The sequence below is a fragment of the Schistocerca americana genome, unplaced genomic scaffold, assembly GCF_021461395.2.
Source record: "Schistocerca americana isolate TAMUIC-IGC-003095 unplaced genomic scaffold, iqSchAmer2.1 HiC_scaffold_1166, whole genome shotgun sequence".
Lineage (NCBI taxonomy): Eukaryota > Metazoa > Arthropoda > Insecta > Orthoptera > Acrididae > Schistocerca > Schistocerca americana.
In genome coordinates, this window is record NW_025725227.1 from 15001 (window position 1) to 22500 (window position 7500).

Below are 7500 nucleotides of genomic sequence, written 5' to 3' on the forward strand. Positions count from 1 at the left end.
GACAACAGCACCCCAACGCCAGCGCCTCTGCCGCACGAAGTCGTGGACCGGCAATCACACCACCTGCACCCGTTCGTGCCCCACCCCAACCGCCCAACCCGCAACTCCAGCGGATGAACGGCGGACTTTGCTCGCACGCGCAATGTGCAATCCACCCCTATAACGTGCGTTTCATGAAGAGTTATGTCCAATATGCGACATTCCCGCTGTCCCTATACATGAGCTGCGAGCTGTACCACTTACGAGCTACAGACGCGATCGCGTTGCTCTCTGTACGAATGCAGATGCTCAGCGGTCAGCTAGGAGGCGCTCCATCCATGTCGGTACCGGTGAGCGTTGCACTCGCAGTCGCAAAAACGTACGGCAAGTATATTACTCGGAAGAGTCAATGACAGTCCAAGCCCCCCTGCGTGGGAAGAGTCTTTCTAGGCCATGACCCACCGGAAGGGCGCAGCGTCCCCCACCCCAGACATGTGACGTCACACTATCGGTATTGACGACTAGACTGATTCCTTATAATCATTTGCCATACACCGGTGGAAGCTGCCGAGACGAGTAACTACATGGCGGCCTCGCCGTGTCACTAATGTACAGAGATACAACAGTTTCGACTGGAACCGGATGAAACGTATACACGGCGCTGATTAGTAATAGATAGAGCCATCAAAATACAGATAATGTATACAACTGTCCGTATACATGCTGAAAGACTCTGCTCACAATCACAACCACACGTCAGCCAGACACTCTTATCACGCACTACTCTCTGCCTGTAACAGGCACAGAGACAATATGTAAGCACCAGCATGGAACAACACCCAGTGCATCCTCTCCGCCACATTAGACTATCCACACTATCATAACCAGACCGGGAGGTCCACTCACAAAACAGAATATCCCACCCTTCCGACAACCACCATTGCTCAGCTAAGCCACCAACACCCACACATGTCCTACACAGGGGTACACCCAACATCACAATACTGCCTCCTGTCACAGCACACAAACAATGGCAGCAATGAAAGACACAGGTCTGCCACAAGCATGGAATCAGAGCGCCGCCTGTTATGAGCCAAAGGTGCACCCTGACGTGGCAAATCAGATGATGCCGCAGTCATTTACTTACGATAATCACAATCAACAAACCGGCCCCCCCCCCCCCCCAAAACACCTTTCCTTACAACAATGTGTACCTTAACCTAACCCGTATTGTGCCTTAACCTAACCCGTATTGTGCCTTAACCTAACCCGTATTGTGCCTTAACCTAACCCGTATTGTGCCTTAACCTAACCCGTATTGTGCCTTAACCTAACCCGTATTGTGCCTTAACCTAACCCGTATTGTGCCTTAACCTAACCCGTATTGTGCCTTAACCTAACCCGTATTGTGCCTTAACCTAACCCGTATTGTGCCTTAACCTAACCCACGTTGTGCCTTAACCTAACCCACGTTGTGCCTTAACCTAACCCACGTTGTGCCTTAACCTAACCCACGTTGTGCCTTAACCTAACCCACGTTGTGCCTTAACCTAACCCACGTTGTGCCTTAACCTAACCCGTATTGTGCCTTAACCTAACCCGTATTGTGCCTTAACCTAACCCGTATTGTGCCTTAACCTAACCCGTATTGTGCCTTAACCTAACCCGTATTGTGCCTTAACCTAACCCGTATTGTGCCTTAACCTAACCCGTATTGTGCCTTAACCTAACCCGTATTGTGCCTTAACCTAACCCGTATTGTGCCTTAACCTAACCCGTATTGTGCCTTAACCTAACCCGTATTGTGCCTTAACCTAACCCACGTTGTGCCTTAACCTAACCCACGTTGTGCCTTAACCTAACCCACGTTGTGCCTTAACCTAACCCACGTTGTGCCTTAACCTAACCCACGTTGTGCCTTAACCTAACCCACGTTGTGCCTTAACCTAACCCACGTTGTGCCTTAACCAAACCCACGTTGTGCCTTAACCTAACCCACGTTGTGCCTTAACCTAACCCATATTGTGCCTTAACCTAACCCATATTGTGCCTTAACCTAACCCATATTGTGCCTTAACCTAACCCATATTGTGCCTTAACCTAACCCATATTGTGCCTTAACCTAACCCATATTGTGCCTTAACCTAACCCATATTGTGCCTTAACCTAACCCATATTGTGCCTTAACCTAACCCATATTGTGCCTTAACCTAACCCATATTGTGCCTTAACCTAACCCATATTGTGCCTTAACCTAACCCATATTGTGCCTTAACCTAACCCGTATTGTGCCTTAACCTAACCCGTATTGTGCCTTAACCTAACCCGTATTGTGCCTTAACCTAACCCGTATTGTGCCTTAACCTAACCCGTATTGTGCCTTAACCTAACCCGTATTGTGCCTTAACCTAACCCGTATTGTGCCTTAACCTAACCCGTATTGTGCCTTAACCTAACCCGTATTGTGCCTTAACCTAACCCGTATTGTGCCTTAACCTAACCCGTATTGTGCCTTAACCTAACCCGTATTGTGCCTTAACCTAACCCGTATTGTGCCTTAACCTAACCCGTATTGTGCCTTAACCTAACCCGTATTGTGCCTTAACCTAACCCGTATTGTGCCTTAACCTAACCCACGTTGTGCCTTAACTTAACCCACGTTGTGCCTTAACCTAACCCACGTTGTGCCTTAACCTAACCCACGTTGTGCCTTAACCTAACCCACGTTGTGCCTTAACCTAACCCACGTTGTGCCTTAACCTAACCCACGTTGTGCCTTAACCTAACCCACGTTGTGCCTTAACCTAACCCACGTTGTGCCTTAACCTAACCCACGTTGTGCCTTAACCTAACCCACATTGTGCCTTAACCTAACCCATATTGTGCCTTAACCTAACCCATATTGTGCCTTAACCTAACCCATATTGTGCCTTAACCTAACCCATATTGTGCCTTAACCTAACCCATATTGTGCCTTAACCTAACCCATATTGTGCCTTAACCTAACCCATATTGTGCCTTAACCTAACCCATATTGTGCCTTAACCTAACCCATATTGTGCCTTAACCTAACCCATATTGTGCCTTAACCTAACCCATATTGTGCCTTAACCTAACCCATATTGTGCCTTAACCTAACCCATATTGTGCCTTAACCTAACCCATATTGTGCCTTAACCTAACCCATATTGTGCCTTAACCTAACCCATATTGTGCCTTAACCTAACCCATATTGTGCCTTAACCTAACCCATATTGTGCCTTAACCTAACCCATATTGTGCCTTAACCTAACCCATATTGTGCCTTAACCTAACCCATATTGTGCCTTAACCTAACCCATATTGTGCCTTAACCTAACCCATATTGTGCCTTAACCTAACCCATATTGTGCCTTAACCTAACCCATATTGTGCCTTAACCTAACCCATATTGTGCCTTAACCTAACCCATATTGTGCCTTAACCTAACCTATATTGCGCCTTAACCTAACCCATGTTGCGCCTTAACCTAACCTATGTTGCGCCTTAACCTAACCTATGTTGCGCCTTAACCTAACCTACGTTGCGCCTTAACCTAACCTATATTGCGCCTTAACCTAACCTATATTGCGCCTTAACCTAACCTATATTGCGCCTTAACCTAACCTATATTGCGCCTTAACCTAACCTATATTGCGCCTTAACCTAACCTATATTGCGCCTTAACCTAACCTACGTTGCGCCTTAACCTAACCCACGTTGCGCCTTAACCTAACCCACGTTGCGCCTTAACCCAACCCACGTTGCGCCTTAACCCAACCCACGTTGCGCCTTAACCCAACCCACGTTGGGCCTTAACCCAACCCACGTTGCGCCTTAACCCAACCCACGTTGGGCCTTAACCCAACACACGTTGGGCCTTAACCCAACACACGTTGGGCCTTAACCCAACACACGTTGGGCCTTAACCCAACACACGTTGGGCCTTAACCCAACACACGTTGGGCCTTAACCCAACACACGTTGGGCCTTAACCCAACACACGTTGGGCCTTAACCCAACACACGTTGGGCCTTAACCCAACACACGTTGGGCCTTAACCCAACACACGTTGGGCCTTAACCCAACACACGTTGGGCCTTAACCCAACACACGTTGGGCCTTAACCCAACACACGTTGGGCCTTAACCCAACACACGTTGGGCCTTAACCCGCTCTGTAATTGTCATACGACGCGTTAAATTAGTGTAGTGTTGCCTAACTGCAACCCCCGCAATATAGTTTGCTACTCGCACTGCCTGGTCCCCAGTGTATCGCTTCATGTTAAACACCTTGCAGCGATACACTGTAATGTGGATGGCAGCAGGACGTACATGCTCAATGCCCTTCGCAGTTGTTCATTGGCATTCGCATGGCGAAGCACTTAGCCTACGCTGTGGTACGGCCTGTGTCAACTGTCCGCTGATGTTGTACGTCCAAATCACACACTGTACTGCACATTGGTCCTCATGTACTGAATGATACATCGTGGTACATGTGACCGTACAACGACTGCGCCAACAACGGCGAACCATGCGGTCCAACTGTTGTGCACTCAGCTATGTGTCGTCTCCCTATAAGAGCCGGATTGCAGTGTGGTATGCCCTGGATGGCGATCAGCATGAGCCGTCTGTTGATGTAGTGGCGCGTGTTGTCAGACGTAGTCGTCTCTTCTCACACACCGTGACAGCATGGTGCACTGCGTTCCACATCTGCGACATGCGACAGAGGCCGGTTGACAGTCGTTCGCGCAATGGACATCGCATACGTACGGGGGCCACCTTCCACGTGTTCGCGAAGCGTGCACATGTTGTTGCGTGTATGTGGGCAGACATAGTGTGTCGTGACACCTGACACAGGCATGCAACAATCGTTGAATTTGCAAATGGCGATGGACGTCTACGTTTGCTGGTGACGTTACGCAAATGAACAACTGGTAAACCGTTGTGGTGCGGTTGTTCTCGCTAGAGGTGAATCAGTGATGGCGACGATCGGTTGAGCTACCAACCGGTTGTTTCAGCGATACCCACCATGCCCACGAACGTGAATGGCATGTGGGTGTGAAGCGATACGCGGCGGTGGCTGGGTGGGACCGTCCCCGGCCGGTGAGGGGGGGCCTCCCGGCGTGCTGGCCGCGCGGTGCGTGGGCGCACGCGCTACAGCCGGCTGGTGGGGGCGGCCAGTGGCAGGCGCGCCGGCCGACGGAGGCGGCAGGCGGCGCAGCTGCGCGCCGGCGCACCCTGCACGCGGCGCCGTGCGGCCAAAGTAGGTCCTCGCGGGCCCGGTGCGAAGCGCGGTGGACATCTGCAGTGTGCTGGTCCGATTGAGGACTGTGTGCGCTGAGGATGCGCCGCCGCCCGGCGCTCGGCGCCGCGACGCCGTCTGCTGCTCGGTCGCCTCTGCGGTTCTCGCAGGTGGTTTGTATCGCAGCTGTGCGGACGTGTTGGCGCGTGCGCTGTGCTGGGAGAGTTCGCTTCGGCACCCAAGTGGGGCTTTTGTCCTTCTGTGGCGCTGGCGTTGGAGCTGCCGGCCACCGTAGGTGGCGCGTGTTGTCTCCCGCCGGCAATGCCACGACAGCACGCTCCCGGGCCTCTGTCGGCAGCGGCAAGCTCAGTTGGGAGCACGGGTGGTCGCACCTAAAGCGTCTACTCGCCAAACTCCGGGCGATTGCGCCTCTCTCGAACCCGACCAAGTACTTAGGACGGCGCTGCGCGCCGCCGGGACCTGAGAGGGTTTCGAGGTGTATCGTGCAGGGGAGCTCAGCCTCCTCCTGTTTGCAGAATAATTGAGCGGACGCTTGCGTGTTCGCGCGGGCCCCCGGGACACACTCCCGGGCGGCCGGCTGCTCAGCTCTAGTTGACGCAGCTCCCTGGTTGATCCTGCCAGTAGTCATATGCTTGTCTCAAAGATTAAGCCATGCATGTCTCAGTACAAGCCGCATTAAGGTGAAACCGCGAATGGCTCATTAAATCAGTTATGGTTCCTTAGATCGTACCCACGTTACTTGGATAACTGTGGTAATTCTAGAGCTAATACATGCAAACAGAGTCCCGACCAGAGATGGAAGGGACGCTTTTATTAGATCAAAACCAATCGGTCGGCTCGTCCGGTCCGTTTGCCTTGGTGACTCTGAATAACTTTGGGCTGATCGCACGGTCCTCGTACCGGCGACGCATCTTTCAAATGTCTGCCTTATCAACTGTCGATGGTAGGTTCTGCGCCTACCATGGTTGTAACGGGTAACGGGGAATCAGGGTTCGATTCCGGAGAGGGAGCCTGAGAAACGGCTACCACATCCAAGGAAGGCAGCAGGCGCGCAAATTACCCACTCCCGGCACGGGGAGGTAGTGACGAAAAATAACGATACGGGACTCATCCGAGGCCCCGTAATCGGAATGAGTACACTTTAAATCCTTTAACGAGTATCTATTGGAGGGCAAGTCTGGTGCCAGCAGCCGCGGTAATTCCAGCTCCAATAGCGTATATTAAAGTTGTTGCGGTTAAAAAGCTCGTAGTTGGATTTGTGTCCCACGCTGTTGGTTCACCGCCCGTCGGTGTTTAACTGGCATGTATCGTGGGACGTCCTGCCGGTGGGGCGAGCTGAAGGCGTGCGACGCGCCTCGTGCGTGCTCGTGCGTCCCGAGGCGGACCCCGTTGCAATCCTACCAGGGTGCTCTTGAGTGAGTGTCTCGGTGGGCCGGCACGTTTACTTTGAACAAATTAGAGTGCTTAAAGCAGGCAAGCCCGCCTGAATACTGTGTGCATGGAATAATGGAATAGGACCTCGGTTCTATTTTGTTGGTTTTCGGAACCCGAGGTAATGATTAATAGGGACAGGCGGGGGCATTCGTATTGCGACGTTAGAGGTGAAATTCTTGGATCGTCGCAAGACGAACAGAAGCGAAAGCATTTGCCAAGTATGTTTTCATTAATCAAGAACGAAAGTTAGAGGTTCGAAGGCGATCAGATACCGCCCTAGTTCTAACCATAAACGATGCCAGCCAGCGATCCGCCGCAGTTCCTCCGATGACTCGGCGGGCAGCCTCCGGGAAACCAAAGCTTTTGGGTTCCGGGGGAAGTATGGTTGCAAAGCTGAAACTTAAAGGAATTGACGGAAGGGCACCACCAGGAGTGGAGCCTGCGGCTTAATTTGACTCAACACGGGAAACCTCACCAGGCCCGGACACCGGAAGGATTGACAGATTGATAGCTCTTTCTTGATTCGGTGGGTGGTGGTGCATGGCCGTTCTTAGTTGGTGGAGCGATTTGTCTGGTTAATTCCGATAACGAACGAGACTCTAGCCTGCTAACTAGTCGCGTGACATCCTTCGTGCTGTCAGCGATTACTTTTCTTCTTAGAGGGACAGGCGGCTTCTAGCCGCACGAGATTGAGCAATAACAGGTCTGTGATGCCCTTAGATGTTCTGGGCCGCACGCGCGCTACACTGAAGGAATCAGCGTGTCTTCCTAGGCCGAAAGGTCGGGGTAACCCGCTGAACCTCC

At 51.8% G+C, this 7500-nt stretch overlaps 1 non-coding gene across 1 annotated transcript in view; it reads left to right on the forward strand.

Moving 5' to 3' along the window:
* Positions 1 to 5863: 5863 nt before the first annotated feature.
* Positions 5864 to 7500, forward strand: part of LOC124562647 — a 1910-nt gene continuing 273 nt past the window's right edge. The window contains exon 1 of the ribosomal RNA XR_006969587.1: positions 5864 to 7500. This exon is cut by the window's right edge and continues 273 nt beyond it. This is a non-coding gene — a ribosomal RNA (small subunit ribosomal RNA).